Consider the following 24924-nt stretch of genomic DNA (forward strand, 5'->3'; position numbering starts at 1 on the left):
ATTCTGTTGACTAGCATTTTGTTGAGAATTTTTGCATCTATGTTCATGAGGGATATTGGGCTATAATTTTCTTTCTTAGTAATGTCCTTCCTTGGTTTCGGTATGAGGATTATGCTTGATTCATAGAATGTATTAGGAAGTTTTCTATCATCTTCTATATTCTGGAATAATCTGAGTAGAATTGGTGACAGCTCTTCCCTGAAAATTTGGTAAAACTCACCGGTGAAGCCATCTGGACCTAGAATTTTTTGATTGGGAGTTTTTTGATGACCTAGTCTATTTCTTCCTTTGTTATAGGTCTGTTCAAGTTTTCTGCTTCACTCTGTGGAAGCATAGGTAGGTTGTACTTTTCTAAAACTGTATCCATCTCCACTAGATTTTCAAATTTGTTGGAGTACAACTCTTCATAATATTCTGTTGTTATTCTTTTTATCTCTATTTATATTGTTGTGACGTCACCCATGTGGTTTCTTATACGTGTTATTTGTGCTTTCTGCGTCTTTTCAATGGTTAGGTTTGCCAATGGTTTGTCAATTTTATTAATCCTTTCAAAGAACCAGCTTCTTGTCCTGTTGCTTCTTTCTATAGTTTTTCTGCTTTCTACATCCTTTATTTCTGCTCTAATCTTTATTATTTCTTTTCTTTTAGTGGCTGTAGGTTTCCTCTGTTGGTCTGTTTCTAATTATTGTAGATGCTGTGTTAATGTGTTCATTTTGGTTCTTTCTTTTTTTTTGGATTTGTGCATTTGTTGCAATCCATTGTCTTCTCAGCATGGCTTTTGCTGTGTTCCAAATATTTTGGTATGCTGTGTTTTCATTCTCATTTGTTTCTAGAAATTTTGTGAATTCACATTTTATTTCTTCTACTATTGTTGTTGTTGTTAAGTGCCGTCGAGTCGGTTCCGACCCATAGCGACCCTGTACAGGGTTTCCAAGGGTGTAAATCTTTACGGGAGTAGAAAACCTCATCTTTCTCCCGCAAAGCGGCTGGTAGTTTTGAACTGCTGACCTTAAGGTTCGCAGCCCGATTCATAGCCACTACGCTACCAGAGCTTTTCAGCAAGGTGTTATCCAGTTTCCATGTATTTGACTTTATTTTTTGGTCTTCCTATTGTTGATTTCTAATTTGATAGTCTTGTGGACTGAGAAGATGCTTTGTAGTATTTTGATGTTTGTAAATTTATGGTGGCTTGCTTTGTGGCCTAACACATGGCCTATTATGGAGAATATTCCATGTTCACTGAAAAAGAATGTGTATTATGCTGTTATTGAGTTGAATGCTCTGTACATTTCTATTAGGTCCAGTTGGCTTACTATGTTGTTTAGTTCTACTGTGTCTTTGTTGACTTTCTTCCTGGTTGTTCTATCCTTTTTCAAAAGTGGTATATTAAAATTTCCCACTATTATTATAGATTTGTCTATTTCTTTCTTCAAGTCTATTAGAGTTTGCTTTATATATTTTGGAGCTCTTTCATTGGGAGCATAGATGTTTATTATGGTTGTGTCATCTTGTTTAATTGTCTCTTTAATCATGAGATAGTGTCCATCATTATCTATTATGCTGAGTTTTACCTTAAAGTTTATTTTATCAGAGATTAGTATTGCCACTCCTACTCGTTTTTTATTGCAATTAGCTTTGTATATTTTTTCCATCCATTGACTTTTAGTCTGTTTTTATCTTTGTGTGTAATATGTGTCTCTTCCTGACAGCATATTGAAGGATCTTGTTTTCTTATCCATTCTGCCACTTTCTGTCTTTTAACTGGTGCATTTAATCTATTTACATTCAATGTAATTATCAATAGATAATTATCAATTTCTGTCATTATGTTTGTTTTTTTGTGGTGCTGCTGGTTTCTTTGTTCCTCAGGTCTTCCTGTGCTGAGTTCATGTTTTTTGTGTTCTTTCTTGTCAGTTTCTTCATAGTTTTAATGTTTCCATGTTCTTCTTGGATTTTCTTTTTTCTTTTTTTTTTTTGTATGTTGTGAAGTATTAATTTACTTTGAGGTTACCTTATATTCCATTAACTTTTCCTTCTATTTAAAACAGTCTATTTTATCCTGTAATCTACCTGACCTTCTCACCATCAGGTTCTGTGTTTCTATGTCTTTACTTTCTTTCACATTGTAATTGTTTTGATCATAGACTGATCTCTCAGATCCTCTGAATTCATTCTTATAGTTTTGTTCTGTTCTTGACTCTTACATTTGTCAATTGAGTTCCAGGTAGTGCTGCTACGTATGTCAATCTCTGGTTGTTATCTGTTCTTGTTGGGTCTCAGTCCACAGAACACCCTTTAGGATGTTTGCAGTGCAGGGTTTGCTTTTGCAAAATCCCTTAGCTTCTGTTTATCCTGGAATGTTTTTATTATACTGTCATATTTGATTGACAACTTTGCTGGGTAGAGGATTCTTGGCAGTTTGTTTTTTTTTTTCTTTCTTTCAGAGTTTTATATGTGTCTTCCCATTGCCTTCTTGCCTGCATGGTTTCTATTGAGAGATCTGAGCTTAATCTGATTTTCTTGCCTTTGTATGTAACACTTTTCTTTACCCTAACTGATTTCAGTATTCAATCCTTGTCTTTGATTTTGGAGAGCTTGATTATTGTGTGTCTTGGTGATCTTTTGGGGTCTATCCTTCCTGGGGTTCACTGAGGCTCTTGAACACTTTTCTTTTTGCTTTTCAGGATTTTAGGGAAATTTTCTTTCAGCTGCAATTCAACTATCTCCTCAAGGCCACATGAGAAAATTCAGGATGCCACGTTGGTCATTATGATGTAATTCAGGATTTAATTTTAGGCCTGTTTCCTTTTTTGGTCTGTCTTTCTCCCATCCCACAACCCCTATTCTGGCCTTTTTCCTAGTAATTAACAGTTCAGGGCTAGCTGTGGATGTTTTGCACTGCCATTTGGTCTAAAGGAGTAACTTTCCCTTTAAATTTTGAGCAGATCTGTGTACATGTGTAGTAGAAGCCTCTGGGGGTTGGGGGTTTTCATCCTCTGTAGTCACTAGAATGGAGGTGTTCAGACAGTGAGAATCCAATGAACAGAGAAATGAGAAAGAGAGAGAGAGAGAAAAGAAAGAAAGAAAGAAAGAAAGAAAGAAAGAAAGAAAGAAAGAAAGAAAGAAAGAAAGAAAACAGAGAGAGAATGTCCACACCTTTATCTAGAAGGATGTGTCAGGCATCAGCCATGGCTCTAATCCTTCCTCTGTTCTGTCTCACCCAAGATGGCTGCTCCGGGAGTGGCTGAGGCTGGCTGATCAGAATAAACACCAGTTTTCTTGCTTCCACTACAAATTCCACTGGCTGTAAGCCTTCAAACTTTCTAAATATTCCTTTTTATATAGTTCAGAGTTCTGGGACTATCCCTTAAACCTGCTTTGTCTGGTATTCTGTGTTATTGTTGATGGAGGTCTTCACTACACTTCCCAATCTGCCATCAATTTCTGCCCTCACAGCTTTGCTTTTAAACTGCTAACTTTGTGGTTTGCAGTCCAGTGCTAATCTTACAGCATCATACCAGGAGTATATCTTCAGAATTACTAAAATTAAAAAGACTGACAATACTAAGTTTTGGTGAGGACCTCAACCACTTTGGAAATCAATTTAGTAGGTTTTTATAAAGTTAAGCATACACTTATAGGACCCATCAACTCTACTCTAAGAAAATTTAAAACAAGTAGTCTCACAAGACTTAGATATGAATTTTAATAGCAGCTTCTTTCATAATAATCAAAAACTAGAAACAAATTAAATGTTCTTCAACAGATGAATTAGTATTTCCATATAATAGAATATTCAGCCAAAAAAAAGTAGTGAATATTGATGCATACAAGAATATGTATGTATCTCATAAACATTATGCTATAATATAGTCCACAAATACAGTTTTCTATTTCATATCAGATATGTTCCTACTTTGGTGAGTAGCATCTGGGATATTAAAAGTTCATGAGTGGCCATCTAAGGTACAGCTATTGGTCCTTCCATGTGCAGAAGAAAGAAGAATGATGAGAATTGAAGATGCTTGGAATCAACTTGTCCAATGGACTAATGAAACATTGTGAACATCAGTCTTCATAACTCTGAGACCAGAAGGACTAGATGCTGTCCAATTATCACTGCCAAATGCCGTGTAAGGGATTACATTTGAAAGTCCCAAATAGATTGGCAGAGTATGTTGAACAAAATTCAAAATTTTTTAAGGCCAGTCTTACTGGTCATAAAGAGACTGGAGCACCTAAGACTATGGCCCTTGCCACTCTTCAGGTCTGAAAAGGAACTCATTCTCATGGCCCAACTTTCAGCTAAGCAGTAGATAAGTATATTGGGAGAACAAAAACACTAGTAAGGTATGCTCACAGTGAATGAAGGAATGGTAAATCATTCAAGATCAGGGGCAGCATGTACCTAAGGCTAAAAGTGAGAAGGGATGGAAAGTTAGGTGGAATGGAGAGGAAGTAGGATAACTGTTGTTCCATGAAGAGGATTGCAGTCATTGATATAAATCAAAATAGTATTTGTTAACTGTGAAGCTGGTGATCTTATTTCACAATAAAACATTTTAAAAGAAAAAAAAATACTATGCTGCATGAAAGAAGCAAGACACAAAAGTGTACACAAGGTATGATTCCATTTATGTGAAACTTTAAAATAAGATAAATTTATCAAAAGTGACTGAAAGCAGATCAATTGTTTTCTGGAACTGTGAGGAGTGTAAAGTACATTTACTGGGAAAAGGTAATTAAAAAATGTTCTATATACTTATTTCACTGACACCTACACAGGAATTATAAAATTTGCAAACTTCATGGAAATGTGCAGTTCAAATGGGTGAATTTTATTGCACTTAAATTCAACCTCCATAAACTTGGTTTTAAAAAATTATCCTAGAATATTATTTTTTACCCATTAGATTCATGGAGATCAAACAGTTTAAGAAAAGTGTGTGAGTGAAAATGTAGGAAAACATTCTTCTCAGACATTGCCTGTCAAAGTATACATTTATACAATCTCTGTGAAGTACTTGGCAATATATAGCAAAAGTACAAATGCATATATCTTTTGACCCAGAATTTCTATTTTGGGATACTTTTCTTATTAATAGTGATGGTGTGCCTTGGAGTCTGTTCCGACTCAATTCTGCATAATGTCTCCAAGACTGTAAATCTTTATGGGAGCAGAAAGCCTCATCTTTTGCCTGTGGAATGGCTGGTAGTTTTGAATTGCTGACTGTGTGATTAACAGCCTGACTCATAAGCACTACACTACCAGAGCTCCTTTTTCTTGCTAATAGTCTAACATATATGCAAAATGACTTGCATACAATGATATTCATTGAAGTTTTATTCATAAGTATAGACTGTTGGAAATCACCTTAAAGACTACCAGTAGAAGACTGATGAAAAAAAAGAAGACAGTCACACAGTGAAATATAATGCAGCCCTTATAAAAGAATTGGAATATACTAAGAAAGATGCTAAATATACACTGTCAATAAAAGAAAAATAAGTTATAGAATGGTTGGCGCAATACTCATGTGATTCTATTTTTGTTTTTTAAAGATCTTTTATATGCATAGAAATTTTGAAGTTATGCAAGAAAATGTTAAGAGTGATTATGACAAATAAGCTAGAACTGGTATAAAGGAGGAGCTAACTTTCATTTTGGAGTCCTGATGGGCTGGACAGCAAAGTTGGTTTGAACTGCAAGGTCGGTGGTTGAAGCTCACCAGCCATTCTTTGGAAACCCTATACAGGGTTGCTATGGGTCAGAAATGGCTTGACAGCACTTAAAACAACCAACCACAACAACCAAACAACAGCAACAACTTTCATTTTACATCTTTCTTTTTGGAAAAAACAGCTAGTTACACTGTCGTTGTTGGCTCCTTAGAGTCTAATCAAGGCAAGCCCAGGTACAATAGAACTAAATATTGCCTAGTCTTGTGCCAATCTCCAGGTGATCATGGTTTTCATTTTCTGATTTTCAGAAGCAGATAGTATATAAGGGAACAACTGCTAGAGTCAGCATATGCAGACCCTGGGTTGATCAGTGGCCCTGTGACATGGATGAAAATCCAATTCCGAGGCCCTCCTCAGGATAGCGAGCCATGGACCCTGAGGGCCAAAGGAAGTGACCTCCTGACGTCCCGGGCTCATTGGTTTTTGCGAACTCACTGGTTGGCTACCTCTGTATAATTTTCTTTGGTCCTAATATGGTTCATTCTATGCTCCTAACTCCAGTAATTGTAGCTTCTGAGAAAATGGTTTCTTTTACAATGCCTCTCTTAATGCCTTCACTGTGTTGGCAATACGTGGAGTCCTGGGAACAAATCTTTCTGAGGAACAAGCGATAGCCACTTGGGATGAGTGTCAGAACTGCTCCTTATTTGGTTATTCAGTTATGTTTGATATTAACTTAAAGCATGAGCTTTTGATATTCATGAACAATAATGGGTTTGAAACCCCTTTTTAGAGCCGTGGCAGTAAAAGTTTCCTCAGATGATTCAGAAAGGCCAGGAACAGGTATATTGGGAATATGACAAAAGGTTTTTAGAGAAAAACTACCCAAGGTTTGTAAATAAAGTGGAATGGTAAATTCTGGGAATGTTGGATTAGAGGATAATAGTGGCAGCCCCATTAAACCGCCTCTGAATATAATCAGTTTAACCCAGATGCTCTCCTTCCTCCTGAAAGTATATAGGAATGTGATAATTAAGAACAATGTAGCATTTTAGATATAGATAAATGAAGCCTGGTGCCTGAGATCTTGCTTACAAACAAAAGTTTGCAAAGTGTACAGAGACAGCTTGGCTCCTTTCAGGAACCTTGCTTTATGTTAAGTATCCTTAAGAAACCGCACGTCTCTGCTCTAGATCATTTAAGCCTAAAAGTTAATATATAACAGCTTGATTGAACCTTTTTTCTGTAAAAATAAAAATGTTAGATTGTTAAGAAAAACTATGAAAATATTTTAAAAGTTGTTCCTGTGAATCATTATGTCCTGTTTTGAATGATTAACCACATTTCCGTTCTGTATCCTGTCTTATCTAAAGAATCACATCCTCCCTTTGTGAATTACATCCTTCCTTTGTAACAAATCCCACCTTAAAAAAAAGAATAAAAGACTGAGGTAGAGTGAGTTCTGCGTGCAATTCTAGGCAAAATATTTGCAGATCTGCCTACCAGCCAGCTTGCATCATATCTATGTGTCTGTCTTTTTTGTATATATTTCGTTTCTCTCTTTCTCTATCCCTTTCGCCGCCAGATCTCCCTTCTTCGTGACACCCACACTTCCTTATCGAGGCTGGACCCCGACATAGGACCTCGACAAACACCAACCATAGTAAGGTATGCTCACTATGATTGAAGGAACAGTGAATCATTCAAGGTTGGGGGGGGCATCATGTACCTAAGGATAAAAGTGAGAAAGGATGGAAATTTGGCTGGAATAGAAATGGGAACCACAGGGAAGAAGCATGATAACTGTTGTTACATGGAGAGGACTGCAATCATTGAGATGAAACAAAGAAGCCAAATCTCTCGTCCTGTCTGTCATAATTTAAAAGCTCAAAATTGCAAGCCTCCACTGACTGACAGTGAGGAGCATTGCCCAGGAATCAAACTCAGGTCTTCCATGTGGAAGATGCGAATTCTACCACTGAATCACTGCTGCCTCCTCTCCCACCACCTCCCTCACTCCGTAAAGTGCTCCCCAGTTACACTGTTGTTGTAAAGTGCCATCAAGTCAGTTCTGACTCATAGAGACCCTGTTAGGATTTCTGAGGAGCGTATGGTGAGCTTGAACCACCAACCTTGTGGTTCAAACTGATTTTGCAGTCCAGTGGATTAGCCCACAGCACCACACCATGTACATAGACATATGCACTGTATGTTTTAACTTTACTTAACTGAAAAAAAACAAAAATGTTGCCATCTAGTTGAATCCAACTCATCGTGATCCTATGAAACAGAGGGTAGAACTGCTCCATAGTGTTGCCAAGGCTGTAAATCTGTGTCAAAGTACACTTTTACATTTTTCAAATCTTTATGGAAGCAGATATTTTCTTCTTGCCAAATGCTACTGGGTTCAAACTTCTGATCTTTAAGTTAACAGCTTAACCACTAAAAATACTGAATTTAAAGGCAGTAGTAGGTAAGCATAAGGAGCTCCGGTAGTGTGTAGTGGTTACAAGTCAGGCTGCTAACCACAATTCACCAATTCAAAACTATCAGTCTCTCCAGGGGAGAAAGATGAGGCTTTCTGCTCCCCTAAAGATGTACAGCCTCGGAAACCCTACTCAGGATCACTATGAGTCAAAACCGACTCCACCACACACCACTGCCACCACCACACACCACCGCCACCACCACCACCAGTAAGAGTGGTTATTAAGCACAAGAACAGGGACAGTATATCTTCAAGTAGTGCTACCCTAACAGGGATCACAGCTGCTGCTAACTCACTGATTGCCCTGGCAGGGTTCTGCTAGGCCTGTTATTGTTGTTTTTCTTCTTGTTAAGTGCCATGGTGTCCGATCCTACTCATAAGCGACCCTGTCTAGGGTTTCTGAGGCTTTCAGTCTGTGAGAGAGTAGAAGCTCCACCTTTCTTTTGTGGAAATGCTTGTGTTTCACAGTCCTGAGAAGTGGCTAAATTCTTCTACACACCAGCTCTTTTATACAAAAGCACAGAATCTTAGACTCATATCACCATTCCTAAAGAGCTTATACTAATAACTTTGGCACTTTTGTGTAGGAAAATTTAACAGATAACAAGATCTCCTAGTTCTTCAACCAAATTCTAGAAAGCCCTGTCTTCACCCAACAGATGAATATGGAGTCAGTACCAGGTGTCCCTGAAGAGCAAGTCAGTCTCCGACTTGGTGTTTCAGAAGGCAGTTCGCTCATACTCTTACAAAAGGACAGCTATGTGGAGAATGAATGCAGACAAAAATAAAAAGTAGTACATGTTTGCAAAGATTCTCTTCTCATTTTGTTTTATCTAGTTTGAAACCACCACTAAGAAAACAATTTTTAGATGTAAGTGATTTGAGACATAGAGTGACCAAACACCCAGTTTACTCATGACAGTCTCAGTTTTAAGATTAAAAGTTCCAAATCCTGGGACACCCCTCAATTCTAAGCTAACCAGAATGGTTGGCTTCACTCTGAATATCATGGTACTATAAACCAAAATCCTACTCTAAACCCCCAAGAACACTTCTGCTACTTTCATTTTGCTTTTTCCTCCACTCCCACCATATTACAATCAAACGAGAATTTTATTGGAAAAAAATAAAACATCAAAGTGGAGGATCATCCTAATTTTACTCTTGTCTTGATTTTATGAACTGTACTCCCTCCTGTTTTCAAGTGCCTGTTACTAAACATGAATTCTCAGAATGTGATGGGGAAAGTTCAGTTTCAAAATACACACACACAAGTATCTATCTTGGTAATTTTTATATTACACAACTTGAAATGCAAATAACTGTCTTTCAGTGAGTTTAGGAATTTCAATAAATGACATCAAAATGTTTATATGGTAACAAGTCAACTGCTTTCAATGTGGAAGATATCGTTGTATTAACCACTTATTGACACCAGATGGCAGGCATGAGCGTTATTTTCACTTCTGCAAAATTGAGTTGGATTTTTCTCAGTTCAAAGTCATAAATCAGAAATGTCCTTAGAGTGACCTATGGATGTAAATTACCAGAATTTATCATCTGCTGTTACATATGTGGGATCTTTCCTGATGTCCTGCCTCAGAGAGTCATTTATTAAGTGTGTTCAAAAGGACTTTTTCCTTTGAGGCCCCACAATGTGGTCAGCGCAGTGGAAAGCCTGTTTCCCATGCTTAATGACATACCACTCTCTGGGCACAGGACAAAGATGAAGAACACTCGGATAGATATGAGGAGGCACAAGAGGAAAGGTAATGCAGTCCATGTCTTAACATCTGGTTCAATTTCTAAAATAAATATATAAATGGAAAGATACAAAAATACAGAATCTTAAGAAATTCTAACCTCTCTTGACTTTCTTAAATTATCAACATTGAATAATATAGATCTTGATCTGTTCTTGGAACACATTTCTAAAATGGTTTCTTTCCACTTTTTTACTATATTATAGAGCCATTGGTGGGTCAAATTTTAGTCATACAACAATGAGATATGCAAAAGAAATATGTTGCTTCTGTTGTTGTTTTTAGGTACCATCCATTCAGTTCCAACTCATAGAGATCCTTGGGCAAAACAGAAAGAAGCACAACCCGGTACTGCATTATCCTCACAATTGTTGTTATGTTTGAATCCATTGTTGCTGCTACTGTATCAATCCATCTTGTTGGAAGTCTTCCTCTTTTTTGCTGACCTTCTACTTTACCAAGCATGATGTCCTTCTCCAGAGACTAATCCTGCCTAACAACATGTCCAAAGTATTAGAGAGGACGTCTCACCATCCTTGCTTCTAAGAAGCATTCTTGCTAGACTTCTTCCAGGACAGATTTGTTTGTTCTTAGAGCAGTCCATGGTATTTTCAATATTGTTCTCAAACACCATAATTCAAATGCATCAATTCTTTCACAGTCTTCCTGTGAACATCCAACTTTCACATGCATATGAGGCTACTATAAATACTTTGGCTTGGGCCAGGTACACCTTAGTTCTCAAACTAACATCTTTGTTCTTGAGTACTTTAATGAGGTCTTTTGAAACAGATTTGTCTAATGCAACATGTCTTTTGATTTCTTCACTGCTGCTTCAATGAATATAGAGGGTGAATACAAACAAAATGCAGTCTTTGACAACTTCCATAATTTCCCCATTTATCATGATAAATGGTATTGATCCACTTCCGGGGATTTTTGTTTCCTTTACATTGAGGTGCATCAGTATTTTAAGTCCACTTCACATTCATCAGCATATTACATGTTGTTAATGAATATTCCTGACAGTGTTTCTCTGCTAATTCATAAGGTTTTTCAATGACTAAATATTCGGAAGTGGTTCATCACTCTTTCTTCCTAGTCTGTCTTTGGTTGGAAGCTTATCTGAAACCTGACCACCATGGGTGACCCTGCTGGTATTTAAAATACCAGTGGCATAGCTTCCAGAATCACAGCAAATCACAAGCCACCACAATACAACAAATTGTTTGTTGTTGTTGTCTTTTTAGGTGCCATTAAGTCCTTACCAACTCTTAGCAATCCTATATACAACGGAATGAAACACTGCCAGATCTTGGGCCAATCTCACTATTGTTGCCATGATTGAGCCCATTGATGTTGCCACTTTAACAATCCATGTTGCTGGGCATCTTCCTCTTTTCCTCTGACCCTCCAGCTTACCAAACATAATATCTTTCTCAAGTGACTGGTCCCTCCTGAAAATATGTCCAAAGTATGAGAGACGAAGTTTGGCCATCCTGGTCTCCAAGGAGCACTCTACCTGCACTTCTTCCAACACAGATCTGTTGGTTCTTTAGGCAGCCCATGGCACTTTCAATATTCTCCTCCAACACCATATCACAAAAGTATCAATTCTTCTACGGTCTTCTTTATTCACTGTCCAGCTTTCGCATGCATATGAGGCTTGGGTCAGTCTAAGGTGCATCTTAGTCCTCAAGCTGACATCTTTGCTCTTCAACACTTTAAAAAGGTCTTGTGCAGCAGATTTGCCTAATGCAATACGTCGTTTGATTTCTTGACTGCTGCTTCCATGAGTGTCGATAGTTGATCCAAGAGGAATGAAGTCCTTGACAAATTTAATCTTTTCTACACTGATAAGAATATGGTTTATTGATCCAGTGGTGAGGATTTTTGTTTTCTTTACATTGAGAAGCAATCCATCCTGGATGCTGGGTTTTTTTATCTTCATCAGTAAATATTCTAAGATCTCTTCACTTTCAGCAAGCAAGGTTGTATCATCTGCATATCACAGGTTGTTAATGAGTCTTTCTCCAATCCTGATACCACATTTTTCTTCACAGAACCCAGCTTCTCAGATTATTTGTTCAGCATATGGGTTGAATAACTATGGTTAAGAATAAAACCCTGTCACACACCTTTCTTAATTTTAAACCATTCAGTGCTCTCATGTTCTGTTCAAACAACTGCCTCTTGGTCCATGTACAGATTCCTCGTGAGCACAATTAAGTGTTCTGGAATACTCATATTTCACAATGTTTTCCATAGCTTATCATGATCCACACAATCAAAAGTCTTTTCATAGTCAATAAAGCACAGGTAAACATCTTTCTGATATTTTCTGCTTTCAGCAAGATCCATTGGACATCAGCAAAGATATCCCTCATTCCACGCCTCTTCTGAATCCGGCTTGAGCCTCTGGAAGTTCTCTATCAGTGTATAGTTGCAGCTGTTTCTGTATTACCTTTATTTAGCAAAACTTTATTCACATGGGATATCAAAGATATTCTCTAATGATTTCCACACTCATTGGGTCACCTCTCTTTGGAATGGGTACAAATATAGATCTCTTCCATCAGTCAGCCAGATAGTTGTCTTCCAAACTTCTTGGCAGAGATGGGTGAGTGTGTAGTGCCTCCTTACTTTCTTGAAGGATTTCAATATTTATTCCACCAATTCCTGGTGCCTTGTTCTTTGCCAATTCTTTCAATGTACCTTGGACTTCTTCCTTCATTGTCATTGTCTCTTGATCATATTCTACCTCTTGAAATGGTTGAACATCAACCATTTCTTTGGTAAAGTGACTCTGTATATTTCTTCCAACTTCTTTTGATGCTTTCTGCATCACTCAATAATTTGCCCAGAAAATCCTTCAATAACAAAAGTCGAGGCTTGAATTTTTTTTTCAGTTCCCCCAGCTTGAGAAATGCTGAGCATATTCTTCCTTTTTGGTTTTCTGACTCCAGATCTTTGCACATTTTATTTTAATATTTGACTTTATCATCTTGAGATGACCTTTGAAATTTTCTGTTGAGCTCTTTTACCTCCTCATTTCTTCCATTGTTTTAGCATCTCTACGCAGGAGAGCAAATTTCAGTGTCTCTTCTGACATCCATTTTGACCTTTTCCTTCTTTTTTGTCTTCTTAATGACTTTTTGCTTTCTTCCTATATAATGTTCTTGATGTCATCCCACAACTCTTTTGGTCTTCGGTCTTTAATGTTTAATGTATCAAATCTGTTCTTCAGATGATCTCTAAATTCAGGTGGGATATAGTCAAAGTCATATTTTGATTCTTATGGACTTTTTTTTTTTTTCATTTTCTTCAGCTTCAGCCTGAATTTGAATATGAGCAATTGATGGTCTGTTCCACAATCTGCCCCTGGCCCTGTTTTGACTGATGCATCCCTTTCCACAGATCTAGTCAATTTGACTTCTGTATATTCTATCTGGCAATGTCCATGTGTATAGTCGTCTCTTACGCTGTCTAAAGAAGGTATTTGAAATGAACAAATCATTGATTTTGCAGAATTCTATCATGCGATCTCCAGCATCATTTCTATCATCAAGACCATATTTTCCAATTACTGATCCTTCCTCTTTGCTCCCAACATTTGCATTCCAATCACCAGTAATGATCAATACATCTTGATTGCATGTTTGATCAATTTCAGATTGAAGAAGTTGGTAGAATTCTTCTATTTCATCCTCACTGGCTTTAGTGGTTGGTGCATAAATTTGAATAATAGTGGTATTAACTGGTCTTCCCTGTAGGTGCATGGATATTATCCTATCACAGACAGCTTTGAACCTCAAGATAGATCAGGAAATATTCTTTTAAAAATGAATGCAACACCATTCATCTTCATTTTGTCATTCCTGGCATAGTAAACCATGTGGTGGTCAGATTCAAAATGGCCAATACCAGTCCATTTCAGCTCACTAATGCCTAAGATATCGATGTTTATGAATTCCATTTCATTTTTGACAATTTCTAATTTTCCTACATTCATACTTCATACATTCCATGTTCCCATTATTAGTGGATGTTTACAGCTGTTTCTCTTCATTTTGAGTAGTGCCCCATCAGCAAATGAAGGTCCTGTGGGCTTTACTCTGAATGGCTTTACTCTATTCACATCATCATGGTCAACTCTACTTTGAGGAGGCAGCTCTTCCTCAGTCACATTTTGATTGCCTTTCAACCTGAAGGTATCATTTTCAGGCTATTATCTGACAGTGTTTCTCGGCTATTCATAAGGTTTTCACTGACTAAATATTTGAAAGTACTTCATCACTCCTTCTTGCTAGTCTTAGTCTGTAAGCTCATCTGAAACCTGTCCACCATGGGCGACCCTGCTGGCATTTACTCGTGGCATAGCTTCCAGAATCACAGCAATTCACAAGCCACCACAGTATGACAAAGTGACAGATGAGTGGTGGTCTGCAACTGGCAAACAACAAGGCTTCAGAAATTATGGAATAAAAATTGAAATCTTTAAAGAAAGTGAGGCGGTACTGGAGGCACTCACTCATCTATGCCAAGAAATTTGGAAGACAACTATCTGGCCAACTAAATGGAAGAGATCCATATTTGTGCCCATTCCAAAGAGAGGTGACCCAACGGAATGTGGAAATTTGATATCGCATGTGAGTAAAGTTTTACTAAAGGTAATACAGAAATGGCTGCAACTATACACTGACAGAGAACTTCCAGAGGTTCATACTGGATTCAGAAGAGGATGTGAAACAATGGATATCATTTCTGATGTCCGATGGATCTTGGCTGAAAGCAGAGAATAACAAAAAGATGTTTACCTGTGCTTTATTGACTACACAAAGGCTTTTGATTGTGAAATATAAGTATTCCAGAACACTCAATTGTGCTCATGATGAATCTGTACATGGACAAAGAGGCAGTTGTTCAAATGGAACATGGGAACACTGAATGTTTTAAAACTAAGAAAGTTGTGCAACAGGGTTGTATTCTTTACAATACTTATTCAACCTGTATGCTGAGCAAAGAAACCAAGAAGCTGGGTTCTATGAAGAAAAATGTATCAGGATTGGAGGAAGACTCATTAACAACCTGCAATATGCAGATGATACAACCTTGCTTGCTGAAAGTAAAGAAGACTTAAAATATTTACTGATGAAGATCAAAGAGCACAGCCTTCTGTATGGATTTCATCTCAATGTAAAATAAAAAAAAAAAAATCCTCACCACTGGACCAATAAACAACATTCTTAACAATGTAGAAAAGATTGAAGTTGTCAAGGACTTCATTCTTAAATCAATTATCAACACTCATGGAAGCAGTAGTCGAGATATCAAACAATGTATTGCATTAGGGAAATCTGCTGCACAAGACATTTTTAAAGTGTTGAAAAGCAAAGATGACTAAGGTGCACCTGACCCAAGCCATGGTATTTTCAGTAACCTCATATGCATGTGAAAGCTGGCCAGTGAATAAGGAAGACCATAGAAGAAATGATGCTTTTGAGGTGGAGGAGAATTTTGAAAGTGCCACTGGTTGCCCAAAGAAACAACAGATCTGTGTTGGAAGAAGTACAGCCAGAGTGCTCCCTGGAGTCCAGGATGGCCAAACTTCATCTCTCATACTTCAGACATATTGTCAGGAGGGACCAGTCACTGGAAAGGTGGAGGTTCAGAGAAAAAGAGGAAGACCCCCAACAAGATGGATTGGCAAAGTGGCAGCATCATTGGGTTCAAGCATGGCAACAATTGTAAGTTGGACCAGAACTGGGCAGTGTTTCATTCCATTGTACATAGGGTCTCTATGTGTTGGTACTGACTCGATGGCACCTAACAACAGCAACGAGTCTTCCTACAATCCTGACAATTCCACTTCTCAGATTATTTTCTCAGCATACAGATTGAATTAGTTTGACAAAATGATATAACACTGGTGCACAACTTTCCTGATTTTAAACCATTCACTATCACCCTTTTCTGTTCAAAAGATTGCCTCTTGGTCTATGTACAGATTCCTCATGAGCACAACTAAGTGTTCTGGAATACCCATTCTTCACAATGTTAACTGTAGTTTTCTGTGACCCACACTGTTGAATGCCTTTGCACAGTTAATAAAGAACAAGAAACCATCATTCTGGTAGTCTCTGCTTTCGACCAAGATTCATCTGACATCACCAATGATACCCTTCATTCCATGTCCTTTTTTGAATCCAGCTGAATTTCTGGAAGCTCCCTGTCTATATACTGTTTCAACTGGTTTTGAATTATCTTCAGCAAAATTTTACTTGCATGTGATATTAATGATGTTTTTTGATGGTTTCCACATTCTGTTAGGTGGTCTTTCTTTGAAATGGGTGCAAATATTGATCTTTTCCAATAGGTTGGCTAGTTACTTACCTGTCTTCAATTTCTTGGCATAGACAAGTGAGTGCCTCCAGTGCTGTCTCAGTTTACTAAAAGATTTCAGTTTGTATTCCATCAATTCATGGAGTCCTGGCTTTTTTGTTTTGTTTTGTTGCCAGTGTCTTTAGTTCAGCTTAGACTTCTTCCTTCAGTACCATAGGTTTTTGATCATTTGCTTCCTCTTGAAATGGTTGAGCATTTTGGTATAATGACTCTATATATTCCTTCTATCTTCTAGTGATGCTTCGAAAATCATTCAATATTTTACCCAAAGAATCGTTCGATATTTCAAACTGAGGCTTAACTTTTTTTTTTTCACTTCTTTCAGCTTGAGAAATTCTGAGAATCTTCTAGCTTAACAACCTCCTGCTCTCCTTCTGGACAAAGATAAATTTAAACTTAGTGAGAATTAACACCCGGTATCTTCTCATTACTTCTTCCAGCACAGATTTGTTTGTTCTTTTGGCAGTCCATGGTACTTTTAATATTCTTCTCCAACACCACAACTCAAATGCATCAATTCTTCTATGGTCTTCCTTATTCATTATCCAACTTTCACATGCATATGAAGCTATTGAAAATTCCATGGCTTGGGTCAGGTACACCTTAGTCTTCAAACTGACATCTTTGCTCTGTAACACTTTAAAGAGATCTTATAAGGCAGATTTGCCTAATGCAATATGTCATTTGATTTCTTGACTACTGCTTCCATGAGTGTTGATGTTTGATCGAAGCAAAATGAAGTCTTTGACAATTTCAATCTTTTCTCCTTTTATATGGATGTTGTCATTGGTCCAGTGGTGAGGATTTTTGTTTTCTTTACACTGAGATGCAACCCATATTGAAGTCTGTGGTCTTCTATCTCCATTAGTAATTATTTTAAGTCCTCTTTGCTTTCACACTGCAAGGTGGCAGTGGCAATGGGCTCAGGCTTAACAACAATTGTGAAGATGGAACAGGACCGGGCAGTGTTTCATTCTGTTGTTCATAAGGTGGCTATGAGTTGGAACTGACTCAGTGACACCTAACAACAATAACAACAAATTTTCTCATTTGAAGTTCTGGTGTGGAGCTGTAGGAAAAGTATTAGACTGTTAACTATAAGGTCAATAGTTCAAACCCACCAGCCATTCCTCAGAAACCCTATATAGTATCACTATGAGTCAGAACCAACTTGATGACATTGAACAACAACAGCATCTTCTCATTTACCAATCTGCTTTTAGTTAATAATTATTTTCAAGCAAAAGTTGGATATTTCAGAATTTCTTCCCTTTTCCCTTCCCCTCCCCAAGGTGCCATCTTGGGTATGGAAGAAAACTTGTTCCTTCCTGGGGACCTTAAGATGTTTCCTGTACCCTTGCTGGCCTCCAAGGTAATGGTATACTTTATTCATCTGGTTGGACTTGCCCTGCTGACATCCACAGCTATCTTTTGGGCTCTCTTTCCATTCCTGCCAGATATTACTGTTATCCAAGCTTATTTAGCAATCCCTTCCCCCAGCTTTTTTCTCAAATTAACATTTCCCTGTGGCCTGGCATTGATCCCTAGTCCAAATGGTCCACTCTGCATCCTTCGGTTTCAAGATTTCACCTTCATTGCAGCTATGTCCCTCGTAAGTGTTCCAGTCTTCCTTGCCCTCCACAGGATAAGCAAGAACATCTAGATGCCTTCTGTCCCACACTGGGGGGTCTCCAAGGAAACAATCTCAGGCATTTCCTCTGACTCACCAAGTCACAGACCAAATTTTACTCTTACATGACTGTTAACCTAAAGGTCAGCCATTCAAACTCATCAAACATCGGCCTCCATAAAAAATGTCATCCTTGGAAACCCTACAGGGCAATTCTATTCTATCCTAAGGAGCTCTGGTAGCATAGTGGTTATGAGTCAGACTGCTAACATCAAGGTCAGCAGTTCAAAATGACCAGCCGTTCCTCAGGAGAAAGATGGGGCTTTCTGCTTCTATAAAGATTTATAGCTTTGGAAACCCTATGCAGAGTTACTGTGAGTCGGAACCAACTCCACAACACATAACCATCACCAAGGTCACACTATGAGTCAGAATTAACATTATAACAACAGGTTTTTGTTTATTTGTTTTCTGGTTTTATGGCTGCTCTTGTAGTGCCAAATGGGAGAGGAAGCAAGGACTCTGCACTTGCCCCCACACACACACATACACATACACACATACACACACATTCTGGCATGCTAGCTGATGGAAAGGAAGTTATGACACCTCTGGATGTCCAATTACTTCCCCAACTCCCTCCTTCCTTGTCCAGCCTCCACATATGGAAGCACCAGGCTTTATACTTCCTTTTCCTCTCTGCTATGGGATTCCCGCCACCATCTCCCATTTTTCTACTAGGTTAATCATGACTTTGGCACTACTTTCTTGCACCAATCTTGATATCTGAAACTCAAGATCTCAGAATTTAGATGTCCTATCTCAATGTCCAAAAAGCCTGCCTTTCTAGTTGGTTGATTGTGCTATTTAGTTCCTCTGTAACTTTGTCGAGTTTCTTTCTGGTTATTCTATCCCTTTTCGAAAGTGGCATATTAAAATCTCCCACTATACTTGTAGATTTATCTATTTCTTCAATTCTAATATGGTTTGCTTCATATATCTTGGTGCTCTTTCATTGGGAGCATAGATATTTATTATGGATAAGACAAATAACTCAATTGACCCTTTGATCATGAGATAGTGTCCTTCTTTATCTCTTATGCTGGTTTTTATCTTAAAGTTTACTTTATCAGAGATTAGAATTGCCACTCATGCTTGTTTATTGTTGCAGTTAGCTTAGTATATTTTTTTCCATCCTTTAACTTTTAGTCTGTTTTTGTCTTTGTGTGTAAGGTGTTTCTCTTACAGGCAGCATATTGAAGGGTCTTGTTTTCTTATCCATTCTGCCACTCTCTGTCTCTTCACTGGTGCATTTAATCCATTGACATTCAGAGTAATTATCTATAGATATGAATTAATTGCTGTCATTATGTTAATTTTTTTGGTAGTGCTGTTCGTTCCTTTGTTCTACATGATCTCGTGTGCTGAGTTTGTGTGGTTTTTGTGCTATTTCTTGTTAGTTTTTTCTTAGTTTTCATGTGTCCTTGTTCTGTTTGGATGTTCATTTTCAAGGTAAATTGTGAAGTATTAACTTTGGGGGGGGTTACCTTATAGTCTGTTAACTTTTCCCTAAATTTAAAACAGTCTATTGTATCCTATAATCTACCTGACCTCCTCATCACCTGGATCTCTGTTCCTATATTTTTCCCATCTTTGACATTGTTATTTAGATCTTCAGTTGACCTCCCAGCACCTTTGAATTTGTTGTTGCAATTTTGTTCTGTTCAGGACTCTGCTGTCTGTAGTCTGAGTTTCAGGTGGTGTTGCCACGCCTGTCAATCTCTGGTTGTTGTCTTTTCTTGTTGGTTTTCAGTCCAAAGAACTCCCTTTAGGATGTTTTGAAGTGCTGGATTGGCTTTGACAAAATCTCTTAGCTTCTGTTTATCCTGGAATGTTTTCATTGCACCATGGTATTTGATTGACAGTTTTGCTGGATAGACGATTCTTGGTTGGCAGTTTTTTTCTCTTAGGGTTTTATAGATCTCCCCATTGCCTTCTTGTCTGCATGGTTTCTGTTGAGAAGTCAGAGCTTAACCTGATTTGCTTGCCTTTGTAAGTAACACTTCTCTTTTCTATTGCTGCTTTTAGGATTCTCTCCTTGTCTTTGATTTTGGAGAGCATGCTTATTATGTGTCTTGGTGATTTTCTTTTGGGGTCTTTCCTCCCTGGGGTACATATGGCTTCTTGAGTATTTATCTTCTCATACTTCAAGATGTTAGGGAACCTTTTTTCCAGAAGCTTTTCAACTATTTCTTCTGTGGACTTCTCTGATCCTTCCTGTTCCGGAATGCCAATAATTCCTAAGTTATTCCTCTTCATGTTATCCAGCATGAATCTTAGATTCTCTTCAGCTTTTTTTCCCCCTCCTTTTTTCTGCTTGCTCTTCTATCTTAGCAGTATTGAGAGATTTGTCTTCCAGCTCACTGGTTCTGGCTTTCATCTCTTCAATTCTACTCCTTTGCCATTTCAGTATATTGTACATTTCTGATATTTTATTATTAATCATCTTGACCTCTTTTGCAGGTTTTGAATTGTTTCCAATGTTGTATCGATCTTGTTTGATTGCTCCTGTAGCACTTTCCTGACTTCTTCCTTATCTTCCTCCACCCCTTTTCAGAGCATTTGAATTTGTTTCCATATCATTCTTCTGAATTCTTTCTCAGGCAGATCCAAAGCCTGCTCTTTTTCTTCTGGAAAGTCTTTGTCTGCCTCCAACTCATTTGTCTCAGTTACTCTTTTCTGTTTTTGGACATGTTTTGAGATCTTTTATTGTTTTGTTTTCTTTGATATTTCCAGTAGTAAGGTGGGTTTTTAATGCTTAAATGGATTTATGTTTCTGTGTTGTTAAGCTTACTGAGTGTCCCTGGTGGATATGATCTGGAGATATAGCCACCATGCATGTAATGCCTAGCAGCTGTTTTTGGCTACTGCTTCAATGGTGGAATATTATGAGGTATGCTTGTAGCTTGGCTATATGGCCCCGACTGCTGTCTCTTCTTGGGTAACATAGGGAGAAAAAGCTCCTATCCCCAGGAAAAAAGTGTGATCAAAACAACCAAAAACAGAAGCAATATAAAAGCAGAGACAAAAACCAAATAAAACTGTAACTGACTGACCAGTCACCTTTGCTGCTCAGGTCAGTGTGCATGCCCAGTAGAAACCTCCAGCAGTGGGTGGGGGTGTCCACTCACTCAGGCCCCTCCTTTAGTCACCATTGTAAAGAAGTTAATGGGAGAAAGATTGTTTACTATTTTTGTCTCTGAAGGTCAGTTAGGTATCTGTGTGTGCACAATGTAATTCTCAAATTAGTTGCATCCTTGCGTGAGTAGTTGGTGTTGGCTCTTGCCCTTTATGTTGGGGTTTTACAGAGTATTCATACAGTTTGTCTGTCTGGCCAAACCTGCTTTTTCTTGCTGGGTAGGCAGGGGTAAAGGGTCCTGCACAAGTCAACTTTAGGGCTGGGTCCCAGAGTCAGAGATCATAAGCAGCCACCAGAGGATTAGTCTGTGGGGCTACTACTCTTCTGTGCCATGGGAAAACTGTGGGCTCAATGCTGGACCCTTTTGGGGGTGCGTGCCCACCTGCCTGAAGGTGTCTGGGCTGGGCAGAGTGGGTGCAACAGGTAAGAGGAGGAAAAAATGTATAGAATCCCCAATGCTTTTTTTTTTTTTTTTTTTTTGCAATGTGGCTGAGCAGGTTTTAGCACCATTTTACTGTGTCAGGTCTGACTTTGGCCCTGCCCTCTTAAATTAGTCCAGGTGGGGTGGCTGCAGGGAGAGTCCCGTGTCCCAATCAATTCTGAAATTACAATATTTTCCTTTATACAGTGATTTTTCCACTGGTGGGTGCAGGAAACTGACTTCCTGTACCTTATACTATATCCAGAGCTCTGGAGCTGCTCCTGAAAGCACCTTCTCTAGGTTTTCAGCCCCTCCCCAACAGAGCCTGTCCTACCTGACTCTGCTTCTGCTGCCTCCAAAACTGAAAGTCAAGTCTGCCTTTCTCGACCTTTGCTTCTCACCTATAAAAAGGTCAAAAAACTTAGTGCTACTTCTTTTTTTCTGTATTGTATCTTATTTTCCTTCCCTGGAGCTATAAAACCTCATAGTTTAGCCTAGCCACTGTGTTAAAGGGAATGAGTTAAAGCACAAACCATTATTAGTCATTTTCCATTATTACCACAGTTACAGGAGCTAGAAACTCCATATGTAAAGTGTTTAAAAGAGGTCATGATGAACAATAAGCACAACTATTATTAGTAGTAGTATTGTTGTTGCTGTTGTTGTCACTAAGTGCCATCAAGTATGTTCCGACCCATAGTGACCCTGTATAGGGTTTCCAAGGAGCAACTGTTGAGTTTGAATTGTCGACTTTGTAGTTCAAATTGATTTTGCAGTCCAGCTCACAACCCACAGTGCCATACCAAGAGTTCAATATTATTACTAAAAGTAAAATGAAGACTGATCTATATATTAGATAAGGAAGCAAAGAAGATTGTCACATTGGGACTGATTATTTTAAAAGCCTACTTATTATATTCCCATTTTTTTAAATGTTAAAGATACTTCAAACCTTGAAATGACACTATCCACTGAAGTTATCCTTAAACAAAACAAAGATAAAAAAAGAAACTCAAATGGTAAAAAAAAAAAAAAAAAAAAATTATATTTAAGTATTGGCTTTAAAAAAAAAACACCAAAAGCTCTGTAAGACCAAAGAGACAATAGTAACTAGGAAGCACTGATGAGAAACTCAGGAGGCAGTAAGTCTAAATTAATGTGGTGGGAGCAAAACAACTAAGGGAGAAATAGTGAGAATGTTTGCACATGCAAAGAACATAACAAATGTAACTTAAGAATATGTAGAAATTGGTGAGCCATTGAATTGGAACATGTTTTCATGGATATATTTCAGCAGATGTAAAAAGAAAGCAAATTTTAACAGTCAAATGTTGAAGACACAAAACATAGAGAGAAGTTTAAACATGAAATCAAAATTTGCATTTGAGTTTTGTGAAAGAAAGTTAAGAGCTGCATTCAGCATCTGAAATGTGTAACCTCCATTTTTCATATTTTGAGGATGAGTGCATGCTTAATTCACATTGTACTTGATAATCATATCAACACAGGTTCCAGCTTTCCCCAAATCGACATAAACAAAGTCAGTTGTCTCATCACCTTAGAAAATATGGAACAACATGGAGCATAAATAATGTTAAAGTAGCTGCAAGTGACAGCTAAAAGAACAAAATCATTGTGAAAGGAAATTATTGACAACAAATCATTGAGCCCTCATGGTAGAGCCCATTTTGGTAGGAAGGACAAAGAGAAGCTACACCATTAATAACAGGTAATAGAAAGTCATTTCAGCTACAAGTTTAATGATCGAAACATTCAGGTTGAAACGTACACGTTGTTTCTGTTTTCTCTCAATGTGACAGTTGCTGGCCCTGGTCCATTAAGCAGACAGGACTATGGGTGAATCTGCTGGGTGAGGCAGTATTAACCTCTTTGACATTGGTTTTACCAAGCCAGTGACTCTTGTTTCTTCATTTAATGTGGATTTGGTGCTAATCCTTCCAGCCTTGCACAGGACATGATTATTGGTGCCACCTAACCTTTGAGAATAATTATACTCTTTGCTACAAAGTACCTCAAGTCTTAGAAAATCAATGTCAGTTATAGTGTATAAATAAGTCTTAAGTAAAAAACTCAATATATTAGGAGGAAAATGTATAATCTTCAGCCCTTTGGATGTTATAACAGTTATATCATTTTAAAATAACATATCCCTTTGAGGCCTCCTTTCTTGAGATTTGGATTTCCTTAAAGGATTCATAATTTAATCTTTATGACATCTTTAGCCATAGCTTTTAACAAATTTGATTGCCTCACAGGGTTTTCTAAAGTTACCAAGGGAAAAATAGGTCAGGGAGCAATAGCAGGACTCTATCAGAAGTATGGAGTCCTGGTGTTGCACTATAGTATACTCACTGGACTACAAGGTAGGTTTGAACCACAAGGAAATCCTATACAGGATTACCATGAGTCAGAACCAACTCGACAGCACTTAACTACAGCAACCAGAAGTATGATTATTTCTTGGCAGACAAAATACAGGTGAGATTGTTCTCTGCAGTTTTCAATCCTTCACAAATGAGAATTCTGGTTCCATCTGAACTCTTCCTGTGTCTTTGATCTTTAAAACAGTGGTTTTCAAGGTGTACTCCACAAAAGCAAAATCCTCTAGGACCTTAGTGGTCACTGTGAGGACTGAGGAGGACAGATGTTTATGTATCAGATACCAGCCTGGAGGAGTAGTGGTCCTATGGTATAATTCCTGCCTTCCAAACAGGACACCCAGGTTGATTCCCAGCCAATGCTCCTCAAGCACAGATACCACCCATCTGTTAGTGAAGGCTTATAGGTTGCTATGATCCCAAACAGGTTTCAGAAAAACTTCTAGGTTAAGAAGTTTAAAAATCAGAAAAGGTGTACATCAGAACTGTATGTTTTCACCAAACTTATTCAATTTGTACACTGAGTAAATAATCTGAGAAGTTGGACTATATGAAGAAGAACATAGCAACAGTATTGGAGGAAGACTCATTAACAACCTGAAATATACAAGTGACACAGCCTTGCTTTATGAAAACAAAGAGAACTTGAAACCCTTACTGATGATGATGAAAGCCTATATAGTCTTCCATATGGATTACACCTAAACATAAAGAAAACAAGCATCCTCACAATACAACCAATAAGCAAAATCATGATAAATGGAGAAAAGACTGAAGTTGTCAAGGATGTCATTTTACTAGGATACACAATCAATGCCCAGTGTGAGAAACATTGTTGAGATCAACAAATGCTCAAGTAATCCAATCTGTATCCATTTTAGTAAGAGAGAAGTTTTGGTTTTTTTTTTCAATTTTGCAAAATCGGGCACCCAAGCCAGTA

The sequence above is a fragment of the Chrysochloris asiatica genome, unplaced genomic scaffold (assembly GCF_000296735.1).
Source record: "Chrysochloris asiatica unplaced genomic scaffold, ChrAsi1.0 scaffold00155, whole genome shotgun sequence".
Taxonomy (NCBI): Eukaryota; Metazoa; Chordata; class Mammalia; order Afrosoricida; family Chrysochloridae; genus Chrysochloris; species Chrysochloris asiatica.